This window comes from Ovis aries, chromosome 2 (genome assembly GCF_016772045.2).
Source record: "Ovis aries strain OAR_USU_Benz2616 breed Rambouillet chromosome 2, ARS-UI_Ramb_v3.0, whole genome shotgun sequence".
NCBI lineage: Eukaryota > Metazoa > Chordata > Mammalia > Artiodactyla > Bovidae > Ovis > Ovis aries.
Genome location: NC_056055.1, coordinates 90875613 through 90899675, shown reverse-complemented (window position 1 = coordinate 90899675; position 24063 = coordinate 90875613). Strand labels below are relative to the sequence as shown.

Below are 24063 nucleotides of genomic sequence, written 5' to 3'. Positions count from 1 at the left end.
ATGTTACCCAGATTCCTTAAACTTCCTTGTGATTTTGACTCAAGTGGGTTAAATTATAAATAAACAAAATTTCCTAACATATTATATACAATGAAGTCTGAGCTCTTTAGAAGTCAGGCTCTAGATATGCGAATTTTCCATTTATCTTAAAAGGCTCATTGTTATAAACATCCTAGACTTTTTTTCAGTTATTTTGAATGAGAATTCCTTTTGGATTGTATAACATACATGACATTCTTCTCCATAATAAAATTTAACATTTTATTCATTATTGAAAGTCATCTTTACATCCTTTAAACATTGCTAGCTATCATTTCATCTTCCTATCATGTTGAAGTGAGGTCAGTTTTAATTGGAGGCCCTTCTTCCATGTTCCACTTAATCGTCATGCATATCCATAGCCATAATATCCTTTTTGGCCAAGTAATTCAGGAAGAGATGGTTTTACTATTTGGGTAATTTGGACAGTGATGACATTCCCCAGCTAAGGCCTTCCAGTAAATTCTCAATGTAGTTAGAATGTTAGCCAAACTGTTTTCTGTTTGACTGAGCCCCAGCCCTTCTCTGCAACCAAGCTCCCCTTCATCCACTGTGCCCCACATGCAGGCTTCCTCTCTGTTGCTCCAAAGGGTCCAGTTGTCTCCAGTTCTTTGCACTCACCATTGCTACTTCCTGAATGACTCTTCTCTCATTTTCGTCGGACTGACTGCTTATTTCTCTTTATTTAGGTCTAATATCAAATGTCACTCTCTCAGAGAAGCTGTCACTGTATACACCATAGAGGCTAGAACACTTATCTACTTTATTTTCACCCCATCGGTTAAAGCTATTGGAATGCTTTATTTTCTTATGTATTAGTTTTTTACCAATTTTTGTTCTCTCTCAGGTTTGTTATACTGTGTGGGAAGAAGCCCTTTATCTGGCTTGTTCCCTGCTCTGTCACACTTTCCAGAAGAGCTGCCGGTACATAGGCACTCAATAAATACTCTTGAAGGACTAAATCGTGGCTCATCTCCACACCTACTTACAACATCTATCCTGGGGCATTCTGGCTGCCTTGAATCTTGTTACACATTAGATAATCTGGACTGAATTATCAATTACAATGATATCCTCAAATGGCTGTCAAAACAGTAGGAAGCTGGTGCTGTCCAATGTCATCCAATTTTGGAAAGAGACAAAAGAGCTAAGAGAATGTTGAAGACACATTCCAATTTCTTGGGTAGGTCTTTTCAAACTTTTCTGATAAGATATAATAGCTTAGAATAGTGAATAATAATACTTAGAGGAAGATCTAAACAGGAGTATAAAGTGGCCCCTAAGGACAATACATCTTTGAAGTCTCATGATTTATTTTTAAAATCCAGATGAATTTCACATTCTAATCCACTAGTATATATCTGGGTTTGGTTTAATATAAAAGAAATTTCCCCTCAAATTACTGGGGGAAAAAAAGTGCCTTTCAAGAAGATGTGTCCTGTTTACCCTGGAAAACAACCAAGAATCCCCAAGTACATATGGTCCAAGATGATAATCACTTAGAAACGACACTGGAAAAGCCTTGAAAGGAGCACAGCCCCCACCCACGCCTTGATGGCCCACCCACCTATTCCCATCTTTGCCCCAACAAGGAAGAGCTCCGGAACAAAATCACCTCTGTGAACTGGGAGTTCCAAGAAGTGTCATATCTTGAGAAGGAAAAAATGACCAAAAATTCTTTCTTTCTGCATCTCTCTTTTCAGACATTTCTCTTAAATTATCACACTGCTCTCTTTCTTACCATGTGCTTGGTGAGATAAGAGTTTCAAGTCTCCTCCACTCTTGAGAAGAGAGACCTTAGAGTGAGCTTTTAATCCAATTTTCTCAGAACCATCCTGGTTATGACTGTTGTCCTGGCAATGTTAATAGTGCTTCCTTTTAACTTGTGCAATATATAGTCACTCTAAGGGATAGCTTTCCTGCTCTTCCCTCCACTTAAAGGAACCAAACTAAAGGAATCATAGATAATAGAATGTAAGTCTTCTCCCAGGTCAATGTCAGACCACAGGCAAAAAGGAGTCCTTGTGACTCAGATTAGTTATCCATTTTGTCCATTAAGAAAATCCCAAAAGAACTTGGGGTCCAAATCCAAATTCATACTAATGAAATTTTGTGTCTGATGTATTTGTTCAATTCAGTTCAGTTCAATTGTTCAGTCGTGTCCAACTCTTTGCTACCCCATGAATCGCAGCACACCAGGCCTCCCTGTTAGAAACATTACTTTGCCAACAAAGATCCATCTAGTCAAGGCTATGGTTTTTCCAGTGGTCATGTATGGATGTGAGAGTTGGACTGTGAAGAAAGCTGAGCACTGAAGAACTGATGCTTTTGAACTACGGTGTTGGAGAAGACTCTTGAGAGTCCCTTTGACTGCAAAGAGATACAACCAGTCCATTCTAAAGGAGATCAACCCTGGGTGTTCATTGGAAGGACTGATGCTAAAGCTGAAACTCCAATACTTTGGCCACCTCATGTGAAGAGTTGACTCACTGGGAAAGACCCTGATGCTGGGAGGGACTGGGGGCAGGAGGAGAAGGGGACAACGGAGGATGAGATGGCTGGATGGCATCACTGACTCGATGGACATGAGTTTGAGTGAACTCCAGGGAATGATGTGTTTGTTAGAAATCTGTAGTCACTTCTTGTTGCTCACTGAAGATTAGAGGTTTAGGATCCAGGCTACGGTGCATGCCTTACAATAATACTTATAAGGAGACAGAAGAAGCAACCAGGATGACAATGGTGAATTGGGTTAATTAGTAAAAGTATTTTTAAATAGAATAAAATGTGATGAATGGAAAGTATTCAGTCAGTCAGAGATGCCACATGAATTTGAATGACCTAGCCTTTCAATGAGCTAGCATTTGAAGGGATGAAAGAGGAGAACCTTATCCCATGGATGTACCAGAAAACGGATTGCTAGGATAGTAATTATGGTAGCCACTGCAGGAAACACAGTAGACTGATGGTTCCAACTACTGCCCTCTGAAATTCATCACCACATTTGTTCTGAGGCCATGCTTTCTGTGGCTGCCCCCAGCCATGACTAAGCACAGCAGTGCTGCTAAGGCAGGCCCATTCCTGGAAGATGCAGGATTCCTCTGACGGGCAACTTTAGCTTAAGTACTCCAGGTAGCCTTGCCAAAACTTTCTCAGAATTGAACTCTTCAGGCCTTTCTTCCTTGCCTTCCCTGCCTCGCTCCTTCACAGGGATCAGTCCTGCATTGCGCTCTGTCAGCCCTCCCAGCCGCCACCAGCTCCCACCTCGTTTTCTCCCACAAGGCCTCCTTCAGCAAATCTCTTGCATGTCTAACCTCACCTTAGCACCTGCTTCTCAGAGGACTGGATGGTGGGAGTGGAGGTAACAATCAAGGTCTGAAGTTATTAATTTGTATACCTGATGCTACATTAAGACCAAAACCAATTTGAGAATTTAAAGAGATTTCACTGTCTTTTGGAAACATGGATAGTTAAGCTGATATATGTGGGCTGGAGCCTTTTAAAATAACTTTTTTTTTCTTTTTTTTTTTTGCTTTGCAGTGTCTTGCTTACTATGTTTGTAGCTAGAGGGTTTTGCATAATTAGAAAGCATAAATCAGAAAGTTAATTCTTTGCCTCAGAACTCATTTTCAAGAAGACAGAACACCCATTTCCTCAGGTTTATTGTTTGTTTGAAAACATTTCAGGTAGATTATATATAAAATAATTCAAAGAGAAAATATGATAAGATTAAATTTGTTGTCATAGTTTGGGAGCCTTTTTTACCCTCTTTATAAAATACTGAAAAAAATATCATGGGGATTGTTTAAACTAGTGAAAAACTATTATTTTATCTGTCCACTGTACCTCTCTCTATAAACTTTACTCCCATTCTTTTGGAAATGCTCTTCCCCCAGTCAAACCAAGTGGTTCTGAGAAAATATCCATGTTCATCGATAACTCCATCCTCCCTTCCCCAGAGAACAGTAAACTGGTCTAGAAGTGGACAAAACCTCCCTCCCCTTGCAATTTTTAACTTTTCACCGGAGAAAGTGTAATTGAATCCATCACCCATAGTAGAAGTTGCAGGATGTAGGACTCAGGAAGTGTGATAGCAGTGTTTCTTGCCACACAGAAGAAGCTAGTCTCCAGGGAAAGAGAAGGGAGCCATCGCAGAGAGAGAAGCAGAAGCAGGAGCTTTTGGAAAGAAAGTCCCCAGGAAGTTTTGACCAGATATTTCAGTTTTTCCGGACCATCCATCTGCATCCCTGAAGTTCCCATGGTGTTCAAGTCTTAAGTGTTCAAGTCTTCATGACATTCCATGAATCAACATTTCTCATTTTACCTAAACAAGTTCAAGATGAGTTCAGTCATTTGCAACCAAGAGAGATATGACTCACAGAACTTCATTTCATTTTTCCTTGAGAACATTTATCATCATGTGGTGGGAAAAACTTCTAGCAAAGAAACTCATTCAAGTGTCTCCAGGACACTGATGATTCAGCAGGGCTTACAGTTTGATTCCTTTCATGTCACCAGCTGCCGTACTTACTCGGTTGTTTTTGCTCACCACACCAAATACTCCTTCCCAAATGCTTTGCACATATAAAAGAACTTTTAAGTAATTGCTGCTCTCTTGATTATGGCAGCCTATATTCTGTCAGTGTCACATCATAAACATTTATTAGATGCACGTCTCCCTTATCTAGTACATCTACTTTTGAATATCTTTAACTGACAGTGAACCTAAATGTTTACAAGTGCTACATATTGCTAAAGAGATTTGGCAGGCTGAGACAGACAGAGGGAGAACTATTCCGCTAAAAAACCTGCTTTTCTTTTCATCTCTATTCATATTCTTAACAGAAAAATGCTATAATAACTTCATGTCAAATACATACAGATAATAAGAAATTATATTTTTACATTTTGACATCTGATCACTTGTAAAGGAGAGATAAGGGTGCTGAGTATTGAGCTGGCCAAAAAGTTCATCCAGGGCATTCCATACAATATAACAGCAAAACCCAAACGAACTTTTTGGCCAACCCAATATAATTTCATTCATCTGTGACTGGTTAGTTTCACATATGAATCATAATATGTGGTTTAGATGATATAGAAATAATGAAAAGCATTAGTTAGGTTGAACTTTGTTGAGTCTCTGCTCTTTGAGCAAGTGATTTAAATTCCCCAAGGCCTTAAAGTGGGGATCCATGGAGTGTTATGGCTAAGGACACAAACTCTGACAACAATTTTCTGGTTCCGATTTTGTCCTCATCACTCTGACCTTTAATGAGTTGTTTGGTGACTGTGGGCATTGGTTTTCTAGTGTGTTCTAAGTGTATTCAAAGACAGACACATACACATATACACACATATATATGTGAGTATGTATATGTATGTATGTACTTATACACACCAGGAATGTATAAGAATATTCAAAGCCACATTGTTCATAATGCCAAAAAATAAATAAAATGAAAACAATTCAAATATCTACCAACAGTAGAATAAATTATTGTAGCAAAGTCATCCAGTGGAATATTATTCAACAGTAACAATGAATAAAAGCTTTGTACATCAATAATGATAAACCTCAAAATAAGATATTGAGAAACTAGTACATTCTAGAAGAATACATTCTATAGGAGTCCATTTCCATCAAGTTCTAAAACAAGAACAGCTAAATCTAGGGATACATACAGGGATGGAAAACTAAAGAAAAGCAAGGTAATGATTTACACAAAATCCAGGATAGTGGTTGCTTTTGGAGGTAAGAAGGGAATGTGAGTGGAGAGGGCGCACAAGGACATCTAAGGACTGATAAAGTTATATTTTTTAAACTAAGAAATGTTTACAGGGTATTTGCTTTCTAATTATTCTACAAATTGTGTGTATTTATGATAATCATATATACATGATCATTTCAAAACAAAAATAATAATTATAAAGTGGCTCAGACAGTAAAGAATCTGCCTGCAATGTGGGAGATCTGGGTTCAATCCCTGGGCTTTGAAGATCCTTGGAATAAGGGAACAGCTTACCCACTCCAATATTCTTGCCTGGAGAATTCCATGGACAGAGGAGCCTGGCAGGCTATAGTCCATGGGATGGCAAAGAGTCAGACACGACTAAGCGACTTTCACTTTCACCACATTTTGAGAACTAAACAAGCTCATAGACATTTAGCAGCAGTGTCTAGCATATAATAAGCTCTCAATAAGTGATAGGAGCCATAATGATGTTATGACATGGAGATGTTTTTACCACTTAGAAGAAAATACCAAAAAGTGTGTTTTCATCTGTTTATACTATTATATTCCAAAGTGCTTGAACATCTATGTTAGAACCACAGTCCTCTTAGAAAATGAAACTTGATGGCTTTTAACCTTCACTAAACCCAAGGGATTATACCAGAGGGAATCTTAGATTCTCAGCCACAGGTGAGCATCCTACTTGGTTAAACATCAGGTGCCTAATGGATATCTATACTAATGAATATGAGGTGTTTAGTTATCTAATACCAGAGAATTAAGCCCAATCTTTAAAGAAAAAGTGATTGATTAATATCTGCATCTTATTAGAGGATTAAGGATTGAACTTAAGGTATTCTAACTGGTGTCTAGTCAAAGAATAATAAAATCATAGAATTAGTAAAGCACCTTGACCATCATCTCATCCAGTTATTTGTTGCACAGCTGAAGAAGCTAAAGCTCAGGGACGTTAATTGACTTCCTCAAGGTCAACAATAAGTTTGTGACACACTCAGATCTAGAACACAAAGACGGAAGCTGCCAAAAACATTCTACTATTGATGTTCACCAGACCAAATAGAAGGGAAGATGGTAGGAGGATGGGAATAGAAGAGAAGCTAAAAGAGATCAGAAACACCTAGTTCCTTTCAAAGGAGCACAGGACTGGAATCCATTGAAACTTCCCTAGGTTATAGGCCTAGCATACCGCTTTGGGGTAACACCTCTTTATGAACTTCTTTTGAGTCAGATTCCTGGGAAAAGACAGACTCAGCTCATTCTAATAGCAGATAACATCTCAAATGCAATTTCAGTGAGCTCTGGCACCTTCAACTTTACCCTTGTTTCCATCACCTGCAGCTAATCCACTTGATGGGCATTTACAATACAATACTTGCTGTTACTTATTCTGCTCTTGAATTATGTTTGTCCCTAACCAATCAACAGTCTAAGGCTAAGTTTATAATTATTTTCTTCAATAGTACTTACAGGAAGCCTGTTAAGGATAAAGGCTCTGTACTGGCTACTAGAAATTTGATGAAAAGTATTTACTCAAACTCCTTGTAACTTGTCCAATCAGGGAGACCGTGATTTATTCAAAAGAAAAACAGACCAATGAGAAGTAACTCTATGCAGACTAACCCCCAACCCTTTATCACACGGACAATTAAATAAAAGTCATAAAAAATCTTGCTTACTTCAGGACCTTATCAGCTTGAGCCAGCTGATAGGGAAAGTAGGTCTTATGGTTGAACTCTCGAACCAGGAAAGGATCAGTCCAAAGTTTCTATCAGGTGACGTGACCTACAGAAGTATTCCCATTCCCTGGCTTATCTTTATAACCGATGAATGATTGCCTCTAATTTGCCCTATATGCTTGGAAAATGTGGTTAAATTGTTGAAGCTGTCCCAAGCAAGAGGTTTCCTTCTGGGACAAAAGAAAAGTAATCCCCTAAACATAAGGTTTAATTAATGGGAAAATAGCTTAGATTATCAAAATGTGCCTTTTGTTGTCTGATGTTTGATGGTTTGGGAGCTTTTTATTAAACAATCAAAAAGACCTCTAAGCAGAAACTAGACCCTTCTCTAACTTTTATATTCTAATCTGTTCCCACTCTACAGGGCTCATAATAACATACTTTCATACTGTCCTAACAAGAAAGTGGGATTCATTAGTTGTTTACTCGTTGCCATTCACCAATTTAATGTTTCATTGGAAACTCCCATTTAGGGGAAGTTTCTAAATCATAAAATAGCTCGCTTTTTTGTTGTTGTTGTTCTTTATAAATTAAAAAAAAAAAACATTAAATTGTAATTGAGGTACAGTGGATGATTTCGTGAAAGGAATAATTTAGTGGGCAAAGCCAAGTTTAAGCCTGCTTGATTATTAAGGGAAGAGATTTGAGATCCTAAAGTAAGACCGTGACCAAACTGTGTGTGCAGCTAGTGACCTCATGCACTGGTACAGCTGTGCTAGCTTACGCCTTTGGAGACTGACAACAAATGTCAGACTTAATAACTATCTAGTGAATGACCAAGCAACGTGCATAGACAAGTGTTCAAACAATGAGAGCAATCCTCTCTCCTCAAGTGATTTATTGTCAGGAACACTGAGTTAAATGGAGCTCCCACTATACCTAAATGTACCAGTCAGTGGACAAAAGCTATTCAGTCAAATGCCAGCCTCCATTGTTCATTGAGAGAGGCAGTAATTTATTCAAAATGTAGCATCAGAATAAAGTCACTTTTCAGAAATTAATCCTATTATAAAGGAAACAGAAGGATGAGACACAAACAAGTAAATAAGAGTAAATACATCTATCACAAAAGATCATGGCAATATTTTTAATCTCAAAAATTATTCCAATTTTAAGGAAGTAATTTGAAAAGACATATTTTCCATACAGAAAAACTAGGTTTCGGGGGTTGTCTGTTGGTTTCTTCACTTGTTTTAGTTTTCGTCAAGGGCCAGTTTATTTCTCAGACCTTGACCCAGCAACAGATAAAAGTCCTTAATCAGAGACCTGGAATGCCTTATCTAATGACACATATTCTGCCTCTGCCTTTCAAAGCACATATTGTCCCTCTAAAGGAAATTCGCATGAAGCTAAATGACACAGTCAGTAAGTACCTTGTTTGGAGATCCCCCTGCTTCCTGAAGACAACATCACAGCACTGGTCAGCATCCTTTATAAGAACCAGCTGATTGCATGTGTGGTTACAGCACTGGGTAGAGGAAGTAAGGACAGGAGAAAGCAGCCTTAGGTCATCCTCCCAAGGCCCCTGATGTGGAAGGAACAATCACCTAGTACACACAAACGATCATTGTAATCCCCAGTACAAGGGTTTAGGGTGTGGGAAAGGAAGCTTGGCGTGGAGTTTGAAAGCCAGAATTGCAAGGTGAGAGATCTGAGAGCTTCAAGAGGAGTCTGTTTTGTTTGTTTTCAGTCTAGACTGAGAGTGGAAGGACTTAGGAAATATGCTTTAGGTTAGAAGGCACCCGGGGGGTTGTTTTCTTTCTCTACTTAGAGCCCTGAGTAATAACCCACATGCCAGTGCCTGCACCCAGGGCTGACGAATGATGACAGAAATTCCCTCTCCTTCTTTTCACATCCAATCAAAAATCAAGGCTGACTGCCACTACCTTCATGGGCCCTCCTCCACTTCTCATGTCTCCCACACTATTTTATCTTCAATATGTTACATGTCTCAGTATTTCTCACCTGGACTAAAGCAATCATCTGTTAAATGTTCCTCCCTGTTTTCCACACTGACGTCTATGGAGCAACTTTGACCACAGGACTGCCCAGTTTACAAATTTTTAGTAGCTTCCAATAGCCTTCAGGTTAAAATCCCAGCTGTCTTGGTATAGGCTTTGGTAACGCAATCACCTTCATTCATATTCTGTCACTGCTACTTACCAACTTAGGAACATTACTTAACCTCTTTGGTCCTGAATATCTTCATCTATAAAACGGGGTCACAAACGTCCTTCACCATAGATTTGTTGTGACGATTCAGTGAGATATGCCTTTGAAAGAGCTTAGCACTGTGGCTAGTTTTTAGTAACTTTTGGCTATTAGTACTATTATAATTTCACCAGCTTACTATTAGTTATGAAACCCTACCCCCCACTTGACCCCTTCTCCCTCGGCAATTATCTCTCTTGCTACTAGCCCATCAGTAATCACAGGTCTTATGAAATATGTGCCAATCCCCAATGCCAAAGGATTTACATATATTCTTAATCATTAGCAATTCTGTAAGATCAGTCCTAGCTTCCTCATTTTACAGATAAGAAAACTGAGACTCAAGAAAGTTAAGCACCTTGGCCAAAATTACCCACCTAATAAGTGTGAAGTCCATCGCTGAATCCAAGCCCATCATAATCCAACTCTATTCTTTAGGACCAACTATGCTGCCTTCACTTCATGGGAAATAGATGGGGAAACAGTGGAAACAGTGTCAAACTTTATTTTGGGGGGCTCCAAAATCACTGCAGATGGTGATTGCAGCCATGAAATTAAAAGACACTTACTCCTTGGAAGGAAAGTTATGACCAACTTGGATAGCATATTAAAAAGCAGAGACATTACTTTGCCAGCAAAGGTCCATCTAGTTTTTCCAGTGGTCATGTATGGATGTGAGAGTTGGACTGTGAAGAAAGCTGAGTGCCGAAGAATTGATGCTTTTGAACTGTGGTGTTGGATAAGACTCTTGAGAGTCCCTTGGACTGCAAGGAGATCCAACCAGTCCATTCTAAAGGAGATCAGTCCTGGGTGTTCTTTGGAAGGACTGATGCTAAAGCTGAAACTCCAGTACTTTGGCCACCTCATGCGAAGAGTTGACTCATTGGAAAAGACTCTGATGCTGGGAGGGATTGGGGGCAGGAGGAGAAGGGGATGACAGAGGATGAAATGGCTGGATGGCAACACCGATTTGATGGACGTGAGTTTGAGTGAACTCCAGGAGTTGGTGATGGACAGGGAGGCCTGGTGTGCTGCAATTCATGGGGTCACAAAGACTCAGACACGACTGAGCGACTGAACTGAACTGAACTGAACTGAACTGATGCTGCATTTTATCCTATTCTATTTCCACCCCACCACCTCCCCCTAAAAGAAAAAAGTATGCAACAGTACTTCTGTCCCTAGCTTTTCCAGAACCTTGCTATTTGTCCAGTAAAACCTATAATCTGTGTCCCCTCCACTTGAACCTGGGCAGGATCTTTTGACTGCCTCCACTAATGAGTTCTGGGATAAGTCAGGCTATATGATTTCTGAGACTAGGTCATAAAAGGCAACATGCCTTCTGTCTGGCAGTCTCTTTTGGAGCATGCACCTTAGAGCCCTAGGCTTCCATGTAAGTTCAGTTCCTTGAAGCTGCTGTGTCTGAGACACTATGTGAAGAGATCACAGAGAGATAAAAATTCATAAGAAGCCCTAGTTGTTCAGGCATACTTGAAGCAGCCCCAGCAATCACTGCATAGACTATAAAGGGGCTGTCCCCACCAAACCCTGACCAACTTGCAGATCTGTGAACTAAATAAGTGATCGTGATTATTTCAGACACTAAGTTTGGGAATGTTTTGTTATGCACCAATAAAAAAACCAGATCACCCACAGAAACCTCCAACACTATTTAATCGTTTTCATTTCCCCTGACAACACACCTCCCATGGCCTTCAGATATGCAGCTGCCTCTGCCTACTAATCACCACTGGCCCCTAATGCCCCAGCCAGCCCACCTATATCCTCATTTAGAGAGTTATTTTGCTTTCAAGAGTCATTGTAGGGTAGTTTTGTTGTAGTTTTAGTCATCTTTCCCCAAATCTGGAAATGTGTGGTTAAGGACCAAGTGTCAAGTCAAAGTATCTAAGCTTAAATTTTTTGGTTCACTGCTTCCAAGCTGTAGGAGTTAATCTCTTCAACCTTTGATCCTCCAAAAGGAAGTAATGACCAAACCCCTATATTGGTGTTATAAGGGTTTATAGCTCCAAGCAAAGTTCCTGGTATTTAATACATGAGTTCAATACATGTTGCTGTTATTCGAGAACTAAATGTATTTAATTGTAATTATCTATTTCTTTCTCTGCTTCCTCTTTTGAATAAGAACAGTGTATTCTCATGCTTGCCACCTAGGATATGCAAGAAATATTTTTATTAATTGAATAAATGAATGAACAAATGAGTGAGTATGTCTAATCTAGCCTCCCTTCAACTCTTTTTGTCCACATGTCAGAGAGGAAAAATTGATAGAGATCTCCCACCCTGTGGGAAGCAGTCCCAGTGCTGACTGCATGCTTTTCTTCCAGTCCAGTTCTTCTTTCTCTTCCTAGTGTCGCTGTAGTACCACGGCCATGCAGAGAGCATCCTCACTTGACTAAGTAAAACTTTTTACCCCTGAAATCCAAATCAGATGGCAGGACTGTAAGGAAAGCCAGTGCCAAAATCTCAGGCGGCCTCCAGCTACAGATTCCCTTCCCTCTTCTAACCATTTTATAGCATGCCATCCAGATACCTGACCTTGCCAAATAAAACCTGTTAATCTTTTACAATGTCAGTCCCTTTTATGGACTCCACAATATGCCAGTGCCATATGGTGGCAACACTGTGGAAGGGACTCTGCTCTTAGCCAACAAGCAGGTTTGTGCTGCACTAAGCAAATAATTCACCTCTGGCCTCGTGCATGTATTTCCCCACTGACTTCTGCTCAACAGAGAGAAATTGAGAGAAATTACCAAACAGCAACACAAACTTGATTAATAAGATGAGAAGAGGGGACTTGCCTGGTAGTCCAGGGGTTAACAATCCCCCTTGCAGTGCAGGGGATACAGGGTCTATCCCTGGTTGGAAAACTAAGATCCCACAAGCCTTAACTAAGACCCAATGCAACCAAATGAATAAAATAAATGACTTTTTAAAAAATAAGATGAGAAGAGACAGTCTACACTTAATTTTCATTTTCACCATAGAATTTACATATATACAAATGTATACATAAAATTCTAACTCTAATGCTAAAAATCTAGATACACTGGCTGAGTTCCCACAGTGCCAGCCAAGGATGTCAATGTCATTCCAGCACATCTCAATGTTAATATCCAAAAGACCTCAAAGCCCCAGTGGGTCCTTCAGTATGCCCTCTTGCCTCAGCATAAAAGGAAAAGTTTAAATATTTTTAAAATGAGTGAAAACCAGGGTGCTGGCTGTCCTAAATTACTTTAAAAGTAAACATGGAGTTTATCTTATTATTATTGTAGATTCTATGCTGCTTATGAGTTTAATCATTTCTGCATTCTTTCTCTGGAAGGAACTATTTGAAGGCTGCAGAATGCTGAGGGTTGGAAAGATTTCTGAGGTGTGGCACCATCTTCTCTGATTGGGCAGCTGATCTCGAACGATGTGGGCCTTTTGCCGTTGACTCACCAGAGGGCAGCAGTTTTGCAGCTTGATGTCAGCAGGCAAGAATGTCAGACGCCTCTCTCTGCCAGCCGCTCCCCCCAGCCCCCAGCAGTAGCCCAGAATTAAGCAAAGCTGTTTGGGTTAGCCTCTGACCAGCCTCCAGGGCTTCTCGCTGCCCTGGTTACCATGCTCCAGCTAAGAAAACCCCCACCAACTCTCTGCAGGAGAATGCTAAACTCTCCCAGCTATGTGTGTCTGGGCATTTCAATATAACTGCCCAGTGATGGTCTGGATGTTGGGGAGACTAAGTATGGTTTCCCAGGCATCCCTCTTTAACACACACTCATACAAGTATTTTCTAGAAGTGAAATACCAAGAAATCTGTAAATAGGCACTAGAAAAAATTCTAGATCCTAGACAGATTGTGTGCAGTTTGTACTCCTCACATTTAATCTGCCTCAATTTTCCCCATATTTCTGACTGTTTCAACTGAAGCCTCCAGAACTATCCCTGAAGCCCTTTATACTCTAACTTTCTATGACCCCAAGAAATTAGACAACTAGGAGCCTTCTGCAAGGATTGGCTTTCTGGTGCTCATGAGATGTGGCAGAGCTGCCTGCCCCCCAGGAACTAGTCTATGAGTACATATTTTTATGTATTACCTAGTTTCACATCTATTCTCCCACCATCTTTCTGCTGAGCAGGAAAAAAAGAGACTTGGTTGTAAGTTAATTAAAATATTCATCATATTTGTTTTACCTTTTCAATGAGTTGGGGCTTCCCTGGTGGCTCAGAGGTTAAAGCGTCTGCCTCCAATGCAGGAGACCCGGGTTCGATCCCTGGGTGGGGAAGATCCCCTGGAGAAGGAAATGGTAACCCACTCCAGTATTCTTGCCTGGAGAATCCCATGGACGGAGAAGCCTGGTAGGCTACAGTCCATGGGGTCGCAAAGAGTCAGACACGACTGAGAGGATTCATTTCCCTTCACTTCACTTCGCTTTCAATGAGTTATAGTTTTAGGCAACTGAAAGCTTACACAGATAGTAGATCATCACCTAGCTAACATCATCACTGCCAAGGTCAAGCAGACAATTAAACTAGTATAGTTAAGCCAAGGTGAAATTGATGAATCTCTGAAACTTAGAGTCTGCCAATTCAACTTGCTGAAGGGTAGGTACCCCAGATTTAAGTCTGTCTGATTCCCTCGTTACATTGAGACCTGAGGCAGAAATGCTCTCTACAGTCTTGTTCTCATTCCATTTCTTTATCCTGATAGATGGCACCAGCCTTAACTCCCCATCCTGTTTGAATGTCCTCCAGGATCTTCTAGTTTGATTACCGTAGTGGTATTTATAATCCCTGAAAAGATATGACCACATCCTAATCCCCGGAACCTGGGAATATGAGCTCTTTTGGAAAAAGTTAAGCTCTAGAGATGAGATTGCCCTGGGTGATACAGGCAGTCCTTTCATCCAATGACAACTATCCTTGTAAGAAACATACAGAAAAGAGACACAGGGAGATGAGGGTAGGCTCTACAGAGATGGAGGCAGAAGAGGAGGGGCAGCCACAAGCCAGGAATCTCCTGGAGCCGCCAGAAGCTGGAGGAGGTGAGGAAAAGGTCCTCCAGAGCCTCCACTGGGAGCATGCGCCCTGCTAACATCTCTGATCTCAGTTTTTCCGCCTGCAGAACTGTGAATACATTTATGTTGTTTTAAAGGAAACAAGTTTGCAGTTATTTGTTATAGCATCCATAGAAAACAAATACATTTACAAACACAAATGCCTTATAGGAATCATACAAATAATGAAATGAGCAAGCAGTCTAGTTGGGGAAATTCTAGTTTTCAGTTCAGTTCAGTTCAGTCGCTCAGTCATGTCTGACTCTTGCAACCCCATGAACTGCAGCACGCCAGGCCTCCCTGTCCATCACCAACTCCTGGAGTTCACCCAAACCCATGTCCATCGAGTCGATGATGCCATCCAGCCATCTCATCCTCTGTCGTCCCCTTCTCCTCCTGCCCTCAATCCCTCCCAGCATCAGAGTCTTTTCCAGTGAGTCAACTCTTCGCATGAGGTGTCCAAAGTATTGGAGTTTCAGCTTTAACATCAGTCCTTCCAATGAACACCCAGGGCTGATATCCTTTAGAAAGGACTGGTTGGATCTCCTTGCAGTCCAAGGGACTCTCAAGCGTCTTCTCCAACACCACAGTTCAAAAGCATCAGTTCTTCAGTGCTCGGCTTTCTTCACAGTCCAACTCTCTTTTAGCAGCCCCTAGAACTTTTGTCTCAAAGCAGGGAAACAAGAGAAAGTGCAAGTAGTCTGCAGGGAAACCGAGAACAAAAGTCCTAGCCAAAAGAAGTACAGCACATCACTCAGATCCATCCAGTTGGTAGTATGTGAAAATAAGCCCAGTATGGCCAGATCTTCTCATTTTTATTGCCTTTTTTATTTTAAATCTCCTGCATTTTAAAGGTTGGTTCAAAAATCAAACAGGCAAACTGCTCTCTGTGGGCCCAACCAAATATGCTTTAGGTCTGAATTATAACTACAAGTGGCCAGTTGCTGCCTCTGGAGCCAATTGACCCTTACAGTATTTAAAGCATGTGCCACAGACCAGTTAAGACAAATCTAAGAGCAGGACCTTTTTTTCTCCTGCTGAATCTGGCCTACCAGCCTAGGCCACTTGCATTCAAAATTTCTCCCACCCTTGGTGTAGGCAGAGGAATTTTTATACCCCTGACCATGTGAAACCTAGGAGATATGTGAGAGAGAGAAAGATTTTAAGAGAATTAGTGGTAGAGACTCTGCAATGTGTAATTACTTCAGAAGGAAAAATAAAAGAAAAAAATTATTCATCACGGGGAATTAAAAATCAAAAGGCTTCTTCGGTGATTGTTTTATCACAGAGCATTAAAATATATTTTACTAAATGGATTAATAAGTCAGATAAAGCATGAGATATAAAACTGAAATATAGCTTAACATTGACACGGCCTCTATATTTAATTTACTAAAGGTAGCTACTTCTGTGATCATTTATCACATCTCTAGAGCAATCTGTTTCCTAATTCCATACAGTCAGTGTCCTCTGGAGCACAGCAAAGGAAGACATAGCTCAACTAGATTAAATTCAGTCTGACTGTGAAAATGATTATGAAGACAGTTAAGAGCTTTGGAAGCATTACCAAAATGAAAGTAATACAAAAATTTATATTATAATTCTTATTGAGTCTGCAGTGAGAAAGAGTTGTGACCAGTTTTCATGAATGATCCCTGTGTTCTCTTGGAAATAATCTAAAAATAAATAGGGGAAATTCTCGAAGTGCCCTCTAGAAGGTATAGGAATTTAAGATTTTCAGGAATGGATAGAGAAATGAGTCTCCTTACCGGCAGACAAGGATCTTTAGTCAAATTAAAGTTAAGGGTACAAAGAATGCTAACAGCTCAAAAAGAAGACAACTCAGTTCTAAAATGAGCAAAAGATTTAAATGGACATTTCATAAAAGAAGATGTATATAAACAGCCTACAAGCATGTGAAAATGTTCTCAATAATCATTAGTCATTAGGGAAATGCAGATCAAACACATAATGAGGTATCACTTCACACCCATTAGGATCGTGTCTGTCAAAAAGATAGACAATGACAAGTATTGACGAAGATGTGAAGAAGCTAGAAACCTCATACGTTGTTGATGAGGATGTAAAATGATACAGCCTCTCTGGAAAGCAATTTGATAGTTTCTTACAAGTTAAATATTAATTTTCCACTCAACACAGCAATTCTATTCCTGGGTGTCTACCCAAGAGAAGTGAAACAATACTCTCACACAAAGACTTGAATATGAGTGTTCAAAATAGCTTTATTAATAATAGCCCCAAAATAGAAACAACCAAAATGTCCGTCTGCTGGTGAATGGGGCTTCCCAGGTGGCACTGGTGGTAAAGAACCAGCCTGCCCATGCAAGAGCTGTAAGAGATGCAGGCTCGATCCCTGGGTCAGGATGATCTCCTGGAGGAGGGCTTGGCAATCCACTCCAGTATACTTGCCTGGAGAATCCCAGGGACCGAGGAACATGATGGGCTATGGTCCACAGGGTCGCAAAGAGTCAGACACCACTGAAGGGACTTCGCACCTACACACTGGTGAGTGGATAAACAAAGTGTGGTATATCACATGATAGCGTATTATTCAGCCACAAAAAAAGAATGAAGTACATCTGAAAGACATGGTAACATTTATAAACCTAAAAAACATTATGCTAAGTGAAAAGAGCCAGACACAGAACACCCTGTATTATCTGATTCCACTTATAGGAGATGCCCAAAAAAGGTAAAACCTTAAAAACAGACATGAGTGGCTGTCTGGAGCTGGGATGGGAATGGGGACTAATTAAATGAGTGTAAGGATGAAAATGTTCTAAAACTATTGTCGGAATGATTACACACCTCAGTAAGCTTATTAGAAATCATTGGATTGTTCACTTAAAATGGATAAATTTATGGTATATAAGTCATATTTCAATAAAGTTGTTTTAAAAAGTAAGCCTAGAGAATCATTAAAAGAATAAAACATAAAATATAAAACATTCTCTCTCCTTTATTTCATATCCCATTCTGTCAATAAATTCATCAATTTCTCCTATCAAGCACCTTCTTTTTTTAATCTTTCAAGAGCATAATACATATATTATACTTCAAAATACATGTATAAAATGGAACACAGTGGAAAGTTTTTCTTCTGTTGTCCTTCAGCCACCCAATGCCTCTCTCTGGAAGCAATGTTGCTAGTTTCTTGTGCATCATTCTTGAGACATTTTATGCATCTCCAGAAATGTGTGTGTGTGTGTATTCTACCCCCAGCACACACACAGACACACACACACACACACACACACACACACACACACACACCCCTACCTTTTATTCCACAACTTGTAGTGTTCGGCACATTTCTTTTTTTACTTGATAAATAATTAGCACCACATCAAAATCTAAATATCACTCAATTATTTCCCCTCTTTACTATCCCATAGCCAGGAAAATGGGTAGGACCCTTAATTACCTCTTGCCTAGACCAGTATATTTCATCTAACTTGAGACCCATCAGTGGTAAGACATATTGGTGTTTGGGGGCCAGTAAGAGAGAAAATAAAACTGCCAATTAAATTATGACATACCATTGACTGTAGGATGCATCCCAATGTCAGAAAACATGATTAACTATATACATATATGCAGAAACAATAAAATATATAACTTTCTCTCAACCAGTTCTCCAACATCATACCTGGCTGCCCTTCACTTCATAGCCTCTAGATAAACAACAAGGATTTATTACATAGCACAGAGAACTGTATTCCACATCTTATAATAAACTATCATGGAAACCCCCAAATATAGATGTATACATATATGTATGTGCATAACTGAATCACTTTGTTGTACAACTGAAATTAACACAATATTGTGAATCAATTGTACTTCAATTTTCAGAAGTTAAAAATCAATTTATAGGACTTCCCTGGCGCTACAGTGGATAAGAATGTGACTGCCAATGCAGGGGACATGGGTTCAATCCCTGGTCCTGGAAGACTCCACATGCCTCAGAGGAACAAAAGCCTGTGCACCACAACCTCTGAGCCTACACATGGGTTAGAACCCATGCTCTGCAACAAAAGAAGCCACCACAATGAGAAGCTCACACACCATGACAAAGAGTAGCCCCTGCTCACTGCGAGAAAGCCTGTGCACAGCAATAGTGACCCAGCAAAGCCAAAAATAAACAAATAAAAATTTTAAAACAGAAAATCAATTTATAGGCTCCTGTCAGAGTGATTTTTCTAAGCTCTGGGTTTAATCTTTTCACTCCTTTATTAAAAATTCTTTATGGTCTCCCACTGCTACAGGATGAAGTTCAAATATGTTAGTGCGACTTATAAGATTCATTCCTTTTCTGGCCTAATTTCTCTCCACCATTCTATGCTCTAGGCATGCCCAACTATTGACTATTGAATTCCTCAAAGAGGTAGTGCTCTTTCAAAACTGTGTGTTTTTTTACATGTTGTTCCCTCTGCCTGGAGGACACTTGACCCCTTTCCTCCTGACTAAATACCCTGCGTCCTCCAAGACTCATCTCTGGGAAAACTGCCATGAGCTTCCACAGTTCAATCAAAAGTTCTTTCTGGGATGCCACCCTCTGTGCTTAACTCCATTGAAAGCACTTTTTGCCTCGTACTAGGCTCCATTGTTTCCTTGTCTATCTTCACTCCTCTTGTTTTTCTTGAATCACAAGGGGTTGCCACTCTGCCTAGTCCATGGTCAGCACTGAATACATGTTTACTGAATAGATTTGTACTTTGGACCCTGGATATAATCATCACAACTGCAATAGTGGAGGTGTGGTCAGTTCAGTGTAGGGGACAGACACCGGGTCTGAAATCACAAGATGCTGGTTATAGGTTCTGATACCTAAACTTTCTGATCTCAGTTTGGTCAGTTAATGTTTTCAAGGCTTGGTTTCTTCGTGCAAAAACATGCACATTAGTAGCTTCCTAGAAGGACTGCTGAAGAGATTAAATGAAGCAAGCACCTGAAGGCACCAGCATGGGGTTGGCACTCTGAACACAGCAACTTTTTTTAGAGTGATTGGAACACTCTACACTGCTGAACAGATGTAACATCCCCTGAAAACAAACACACCACTAATGTGTTTTAGTACTGAAAGGACTTTGCTTTCCCGTTATTTTACTTCAGTTTTGAAGAAAGTGGTATACACCATGTTCCAGAAATCAGTGTGATTAAATAAAATGCATACACACCCAGTTCTTGTGATATCATTACTTCCAACCCCTGTCAGTAAGTGCCTTTAATAGTTTCTTTTAAATCTTTCCTGTATTTTTATTATTTTACTTTATCCCATATTTTATTATTAACACACACAAAAGCAATAAAACTGAATATTATTTCCCCTTCTTTTTGACATACAAGGGACTGTGTTTTTAATATATGTGTAAAGAGGCACATATATACACAAACACACACTGTTCTGAATGTTGCTTTATTCACTTAATAACTAAAGGGGCTTTGTGAACTTCTAAGTTTGCTCAGAAGAAGTCCAATCAAGTAGACAGGTAGGTTGAAAGACAGACTTTATTCTTCACATCACAATTCTGAACTATAAGCAAAAGGTTAAAGTTTTGACTCACAGCCTCACCTCCTTCAAAAGGGAACTACAAAGAAACTACTGACGAAAACAATGAAAGACCAACTGCGGGGGGAATATCGCAACAATTTGCAAAGGTCTCACCTGGAAATCAGAAGAAATCTGCATACAGCAGACTACTAAGTCTTCAGTACTGCTGTGTCCTACTGGTTTTTCACCAATGACTGATAACGCTCCCTAGAGAGCCTTCACTTTTAAATGAAAAGATTACTTTTGTATTTGCAAACCGTTTCCGTTTTAGGACTCTGGTTCAGATATGGAACAAGATTTGCATTTTTTTTTTGAAGGCAATGTCTGTTTAGAAATCAAGAGATGGCAGTACAAGGAGGTGGTTTGGGCTTTGGAAGTAGTTCTTTCCGTTTTGCTGATCACATAAATGATAAGATTATAAGTACAAGGTTATAAAATGTGGATATATAGGCCTTCATTTTGTTGGCAAGTTTAATTATGGCCCAGATTACCCATGTCCTCTCTCCCTTTCTCTGACTTTTTTCTCAGGCATCTGTACCTGAGCTGATGACCTGAGAAGTTTAAACTCTCATATGAATGGCCCCAATTTAACCACTATGTTCCCCATTCCCAGGTCCCTATCTGCCCACTGCCTTTACTGAAGCTACCCAGTAGGCAGGAAAACAGATTCATCAGGAGCTGCCCAGTGATTCAGTCAGTACAGACAGCCGATTCACCATCTCATGCCCGGTAGATTACTGTCACTTTGACCCCATCATCATGTATACACAAGGCAAAAAGAGTTAGCAGGATTAAGAATGAGCAGGGGAAGAGCACAGAAACTCCTGATGGCCTGAGATGGGAGCACAGCACTGTGTCTGACCGCATGAGCCGAGAAAAGTGGAAACCTGAGTCAGCTCTCTGCACTGTACTGGCCACAAACGCTGCAAACCCAGCAAGGCAAAGGAAAATGCAGGGAGCTATGGAAGCCAGAGAGCAAAGACATGAACTCTAACAAGGGGTGGGGCAGGGGAGTAGGGAGGGTTGTTAGAGCAATCAGGTAAAGCCCATTAACAGCCAATTTCTCAACAAACCATAAAGATACTGGCATGCTATATTTACTATTTGGTGCTTGAGCCATAATAGTAGAATAATCTAATGAGTGAGCTGGAAATGGCCAGATGGAGGAGGGCAGAGGTCACAAAAAGTATTAAGTCAGTGGCAAAAACTATTAAGTCTTTAAGTCTTGAAATAACAAGGTCTTTAAATAACTCCAGATAGTTCCCTGTGAATGGATGGAAGAAGAGGGAGACAGGGCCAACATCAGGGTGAGAGATTAGATGATGATGGAGAAATGGCAAGAGGCAGACAATGAAAGATCCTGTGAGGTCGTGCAATAGATCTTGGATTTCACCTTGAACCCAGGACTGTGAGCCACTGCAGGATTTCAAATAGGGAATAACAAAATCAGATTTAAGTTTTGGAAAGGCCACTTGTATATAGATCATGGGTTTGAGTGCTGCTTCCATAGCACTCACTATACTATGCTGTGATAGGCATTCATCTGTCTCCACACTAGTCTGTAACTCGGTGAGAGCAGAAAGCATGACTGCTTTCTCATTATTACACCTCCAGTACCTAAGAGTCAGACATGACTGAGTGACTGAACTGAACTGAACTGAGTACCTAATACAATGCCTAGCACACAGTTAGCTAAGGATGGATGGATGGATGTAGGGTATCTAATCTCATTCATCTTTTTTTTAATTGAAATGTAGTTGATTTACAACGTTAATTTCTGACGTACAGCAAAGTGATTCAGTTATACATATATATATATATACATATATATATATACATTCATTTATATATATATATTCTTTTCCATTATGGTACATCACAGAATTTTGAATATAGTTCCCTGTGCTATACAGTAGGAACTTGTTGTCTATATATTTATATATAGTAGTATGCATCTGCTAATCTCGAACTCCCAACCCATTCCTCCTCTACCTCCCCTTCCCCTAAGCAAGCACAAGTCTGTTCTCTACATCTGTGAGTCCATTTCTGGTTTGTAGATAAGTTTCATTTGTGATTTCTTTCTGTCCTCTTAACTTTTATGTCTGCAGATTGAAGTCTGATGAGGAATCCTCATAATCATCTCCTTTTTTATTTGCCCTTCAGATCTTACCTTTATCTAAACTCTCCTATAGGTATAAAGGCCAAAACCATACAGTATTCTAGGGACATACATAAGCTCCCTATCATTATACAAATAGAGGGTAATATATTTTTGCCTCATTTGCAAAATTTTTCCAGTGATGATCGTGATTTTGTTGGCTTCTAAAGTAAAAGCAATAGATCAAACTAGAGTCTTTGCAATGACTGCTCAGCCTTCTTTTCATAAACAAGAGCTCAAAGCCAGTGCAGTGTCCCCTGCCAAGTATCTCTTTCCTTAATTGTGATCATGGCCACCCATTCCCTGCAAGGATTTCTTCCAGCCCTGGTTACCCTAGTCCTGCTCAACAAGTTATGAAGTACAACTTACTCTTTCCAACTAGAATATGTGGGAGGAAAAAAACCTAGAAACCACTGATTTTCTGTTTTCCCAAAATTGGCCATTTTCCATCTTGCCATCTAATTTCCTCTCTCAACATTTAATAATTGTAATTAATGCTTATAGGGTGCTGGATTTATATGAGGCACTGTTCTAAGTGGTTCTCATTTTATACAAATATTTAATCCTCACAAAATCCATATGGCATCCATATCATTATTATCCCTATTTTACAGATGAAGAAACTGAGGCACAGAGCAATTCAGTTGTTTGTCAATAACAAATATTCTGGAACTAATATATGGCAGAGTAGAGCTTTGAACCTATGCAATCTGACTCTTAACCTAGAGCTAGTGTTTGGTGGAGAGGGAGAGCAAGAGAAAAGACAAAGAGTTTTATCTGCGCCCATCTACTATTAGAGGGCACTTTGGGTGAATCTGTTGATTCTCGTTTTTGACATCTGTACTGTGAAGATAATAACAAGATCCCTCACAGTTTGTTGAGAGTAGTAAATACAACCATACATGCAAAATATCTGGCTGACAGAAAGTGCTTGACAAATGTCATTTCTCTCTCTCCTCCACCCAGTTAGTTCTGTTTTTAGGTTATCACGACCATTTGAAAGCCACCATTAGAAACCATACGCTTTATTTCTCAGCCCTGTCCTGTACTAGTGGTATGAAATGAATCCCCCATTTCCTTTACTGTAAACTGGCAATCATAAAACCCATTGTAAGATTAAGTGAGATCATGTTTGAAGGGCAATTAACACAGTGCCTGGCATATGGTAAATGCTTAATAAATGATAACAGCTATAAGGATGGTGATGATAAGGAACGGGAGGGGATTATTAAGAATTATGGTGATAATATTTCCAGCTTAATTCTCTCTCTTCACCTAAAAAAAAAAAAAAAAAAAGACTGCCATTTGCCTTCAGGACTATAAGAAACAGAAAACCTTGACATTGCTACTTCCTTGAGGGAGACACATTACTTGAGTCCCCAGAGACTATCCTCAAACACAACAGTCTCAACCTTCTAGTGCATAAGATCATTTAGGACATTTACTAAAATTTCAGATAGCAGGGGCCACCCGGGAATTTTAGTCAATAGAAAAGGCATGGGGTCCAGAGACCCAGAGATCTACACTTTAA

General features: G+C 39.8%; 1 long non-coding RNA gene and 1 other non-coding gene across 2 annotated transcripts in view; one reads left to right on the top strand and one right to left on the bottom strand.

Moving 5' to 3' along the window:
* Nucleotides 1-9111, bottom strand: part of LOC121818659 (uncharacterized) — a 68572-nt gene extending 59461 nt beyond the window's left edge. Inside the window, exon 1 of the long non-coding RNA XR_006058680.2 lies at nucleotides 8905-9111. This is a non-coding gene — a long non-coding RNA (uncharacterized LOC121818659). The remainder of the gene's footprint in view (nucleotides 1-8904) is intronic.
* A 4845-nt stretch (nucleotides 9112-13956) lies between these two features.
* Nucleotides 13957-14028, top strand: TRNAW-CCA (transfer RNA tryptophan (anticodon CCA)). The gene has a single exon. It is a non-coding gene; the product is annotated as a tRNA-Trp (tRNA).
* The last annotated feature ends 10035 nt before the right edge of the window (nucleotides 14029-24063 follow it).